This window comes from Otolemur garnettii, unplaced genomic scaffold, assembly GCF_000181295.1.
Source record: "Otolemur garnettii isolate 467f Iridium unplaced genomic scaffold, OtoGar3 scaffold00003, whole genome shotgun sequence".
In the NCBI taxonomy this organism is placed as follows: Eukaryota; Metazoa; Chordata; class Mammalia; order Primates; family Galagidae; genus Otolemur; species Otolemur garnettii.
Genome location: NW_003852398.1, coordinates 43,357,960 through 43,362,394, shown reverse-complemented (window position 1 = coordinate 43,362,394; position 4,435 = coordinate 43,357,960). Strand labels below are relative to the sequence as shown.

At 43.4% G+C, this 4,435-nt stretch overlaps 1 long non-coding RNA gene across 2 annotated transcripts in view; it reads left to right on the top strand.

Moving 5' to 3' along the window:
• LOC111727028 overlaps positions 1-4,435 on the top strand; it is a 67,408-nt gene that overhangs the window by 38,402 nt on the left and 24,571 nt on the right. Inside the window, exons 2-3 of one of the 2 annotated variants that reach the window (XR_002774675.1) lie at positions 612-652; positions 3,019-3,126. This is a non-coding gene — a long non-coding RNA (uncharacterized LOC111727028). Of the gene's footprint in view, positions 1-611; positions 653-3,018; positions 3,127-4,435 lie in introns of those variants that run through there. The other variant, XR_002774676.1, reaches the window with a different exon arrangement.

Below are 4,435 nucleotides of genomic sequence, written 5' to 3'. Positions count from 1 at the left end.
ACCCGCCACCTTAGGTGTATGTGGCTGGCGCCTTAGCTGCTTGAGCCACAGGCGCCGAGCCACAATTTTTGAATTTCAACACTCCTTCCTACCTCCTGCCCCAACACTCCCTACCCACTTCTCCTGCTTTATTTTTTCTCCATAACACCACTTCTGACTACTATATTTTTAATTTATTTATTTTGTTAGTCTTTGGTCTCCCCCAGCAGTCTGCAAGCCCTGTGTTGTATTCCCAGAGCCCTTTGACAATGCCTGGCATTTAGTAGGTGCTCAGTAAATATATCAATGGAAATGAGTAAAGGGACCACTTACTGTTTATACAAGGCTTTGAGACAAGGTAGAAAGAGCACTGAGGTTTCTTCCAGCAGAGGAGCATTAACAGACTAAGAGAGCAAGACTTTCTCTCACTGGAGAATGCCCTGGTGGAAGCCTTGATGCCTGTGTCTGCCTTGGACCATCAAGCAGCCAACCCACACCTCAGTGTCTTTTGAAGAACTTACCACTTCACCACCAAAGAGCTCTGCTCACTCAACTTCCATCCAGGCTTGCTTTGTTTAGAGATCCATCCTCAGTGTTCTGCCTCAGTCACTTATTTCCCTTTTTTTCTGCAGGTGTCAGAGTTTACAGCCTATTAGAGGAAGACAACTTTAAGGTAAGAGAACAAAAAGGCTGTGTTTAGTTTGGGACTTCCCAACTTAAAAGGCCCTGGACCAGGGTGCTCAAAGTGTTGGCAGCTGGATAAAATGAAGGCTGGACTTTCTGAACAGAGTGAGAACCCTGGGGACAGTGAGGACAGCTCAGCATCATCAGAGATGGCTGTGAGGTCTTTAGACCCAGGAAAACAGTAATTCCCTTGGGAAAACATGGCCCCGTTGGGGCCCTCAGCCTGGCCCTCCTGCTCTGCCTTCCCTACCCTCCTCCAGACCTCCCCTTCTTCACTTCCTCATAGGCTCTGCCTGGCCTAGGTGAGGTCATGCCAGACTTTGGCAAAGTGTCTAGGGCTTTGGGCCGGGAGCGGTGGCTCATGCCTGTAATTCTAGCATTCTGGGAGGCCTAGGTGAGTGGATCACTTGAGTTCAGGAGTTTGAGATTAGCCTAAGCAAGAGTGAGACCCCATCTTTACTAAAAATAGAAAAAGTAGCTGGGTACCTGTAGTCCAAGCTATTCAGCAGGCTGAGGCAAGAGGATTACTTGAGCCCAAAAGACCAGTGTGGCTGTGAGCTATGATGATACCATGGCATTCTTTCTACCCAGGGTGACAGAGTGAGACTCTTTTATTCAGAAAGAAAAAAAAAGTGTCTAGGGCTTTGGTTTTTAGCAAGGCTGGTTTAGTTTTGGATCAAGAGGAATATACGAGAATCCTTCTAGCATAGAGTTTCTATGATTCTGTGTTAAATCTCAATCCAAATTTTTAAAATTGGAAATACTCTCAAATAATTGATGTGGGAGAACGTGTGTGGACATGTGTGTACTGCTGATGTGACTGGGAAAGGGGTAGCTTTTAAAAATGTGTCCAGCCTTTGATCAAGTGATTCTACTTTCCAGAATTTATTTCAGGAAAATAATCACACTTGTGTAAAGGTATATGTTCAAAGATATGTATAACTGCATTGACTATAACAGAAAAAAAAGGAAACATCTGAAAGCCCAACAAAAAGGAATTTGTGGGCGACGCCTGTGGCTCAAGGAGTAGGGAGCCAGTCCCATATACCGGGAGTGGCGGGTTTGAGCCCAGCCCCAGCCAAAACTGCAAAAAAAAAAAAGGAATGGGTTATTCAGAATTGACACATCCATGAAAGAGAATGTCATTAGGCGAATGATGTAGATGTGTATTTATTAACAAGAGAGATATTCGGATATATCCTTCTTAAAAAAAGAAAAATGAAAAAATGTTACAAAACACACAAAGTAGCTTTGGACTCAGGCTGAATGAAGAGTTGAAATCCAGAGGAATCTCTTAACCAATCTGGGAACTCAGGCAAGTAATGTGATGTCCCTGAGCCTATAAAACAGGCATAATGGAGTTGAAGGAAGTTGGTGAGATGAACACACGTAAAGGCCCCAGCACAGCTGGTGTGGGTGATAGTTCAACAGATGGGTGCTGGGACGGAGCACGGAATGACAGAATTTTTACTTGTGTAAATTCTTAGACCAAGAGTGCAGATTTTGACTGGTGGAATCATGGGTGGTTTTGAGATTTTTTCTCCTGTTTCTACAAGGAATACATAGTACTTACATAATGATGGTATAGCAAAAAAAAAAAAAAGTAAGTTACCATTTAAAAAGTTCTTTAAAAAGGCTGAGCACAGTGATTCATGCCTGTAATCCTAGCACTCTAGGAGGATGAGGCAGGTGGATTGCCTGAGTTCATGGGTTCAAGACCAGCCTGAGCCAGAGCAATACCCTGTCTCTAAAGATAGCCAGGTATTGTGGCGGGTGCCTATAGTCCCAGCTACTCAGAATAATGAGTGAAGAAAAAGAAGGGAGGTCAGACCCAAAGCCTGGTCCCAAAGGAAGCAGGTGTGTGTCTCCCCATCCCCCATTACTGGCAAGAGATATGGTAACCTAAGGCTTATCTGTCCCAGCTTCAGAGGGTAATGGATGTGTGTAGCCTCTTTAAGCTACTGAGACCACCAGACTTTGGCATACCCAGGTAGGGGCCCTGTGGCTCTAGCCCTGGGTCTGGCCCATCTACCTTTAGTAAACCCAGCATTTTTGTCCATGTCCTGAGTGGGAAAGGCAGAGAATCCTAGTGAATTCCCAGAAGTCATCCTGAAAGGATTAGCATCTCTCCTTTGGCAACCCAATAGGGTCCACACCCAAGAGCAGGGTCTTCCAAGCAAATACAGCCTTCTGGGAAAGGGACACAGTGACTAGCCGCCAGACTCCTATTCCTACCCCCATCCCACCAACTGCCTTCCTAGCCAGTGACTTCAGCAGAAACCCTTCCACATTAATGAGGTTTATGCGCACCCATGACAGTTCATTGAGCAGTCTTTTCTTTTCTTTTTTTTTGAGATGGTGCCTCCCTATGTTGCTTAGGCTTGATGGGGATCGAGCTATCCACCTGCTTCAGCGGAGTAGCTGGGATATACCACCACACCCAGCTCACTGAGAATTCTTGGGGCATGGCTTGTCTGTGTAAGTGAATTTTCCAAGCAGTTAAATTTGATCTAATCACACTGCAATTTTTATTGTGCCCATTTAAAATTAATTTATATTTTAAAAATTTATCAGAATTATAACACACATTCAAATAGTTTGAAGAGAGGATTTTGAAAAATGTTGTTACCACAAAGAAATGGCAAGTGTTTCTTTGTTTTGTTTTTTTGAGACAGTCTTAAGCTGTAGCCCTGGATAGAGTACCATGGCGTCACAGCTCACAGCAACCTCCAACTCTTGGGCTTAAGTGATTCTCTTGCCTCAGCTTCCCAAGTAGGTGGGATTACAGGTGCCCGCCACAACACCTGGCTATTTTTCGGTTGTAGTTGGCATTGTTGTTTGGTGGGCCCAGGCTGGATTCGAACCCACCAGCTCCGGTGTATGTGGCTGGCGTCTTAGCTGCTTGAATTATAGGCGCCCAGCCTGTTTTTTTGTTTGTTTTTTTGAGACAGAGGTTCAAGCTGTTGCCCTGGGTAGAGTGCCGTGGCGTTATAGGTCACAGCAACCTCCATCTCAGGCTCAAGTGATCCTGTTCCCTCTATTTTTAGTAGAGATGGGGTATTGCTTTTGTTCAGGCTGGTCTTGAACTCGTGAGCTTAAGCAATCCACTGGCCCTGGCCTCCCAAAGTGCTAGGATTACAGGCGTGAGCCATCACACCTGGAAAGTGTTTAAGGTAATGGATGTACTCATTACCCTTATTTAATCATTACTCAATATACAGGGTATTCCAAAGCCACCACACAGAAAAATGGGAAATTGTAGCTAAATGTACCTTTATTTACAAAATATAAAATCTCACAAAATATACCTGCTATGTGTGGCAACTTTGGGGACAGATATGTCACACTATATTACATAAATATGTACAATTATAATATGTCAACCAAAAACAATATAAAACTTTAAAAATATATGGTAGACATATGGTTTAGATATCAATTGTAGTAAACAGCTCATAATAAAAGTTCCAGCCCCACCTTTTTTTCAGTGCCCCTCTCTAGAAACCTCTTTCAATCCTTTATAGTTCCCATTTCTCTTTATATTATTTCTTGTTCTACCAATTTTAGACTCCTGTTGACGTCTTAGGATAGATGAAGATTGAACTTTCCTGCAGAACCACCCACCCTTGCTTCTCCTCCCTTCATCCTGCTCATAAGAATGTGACATGATTTATGACACTATTGAACTTAATAGTGAATGTGGACATATTCTTCACTGCTGAACTAAGTAGTAACCTTGAGTTCTGGAAATTTTTCTTATATTATTTCTTTG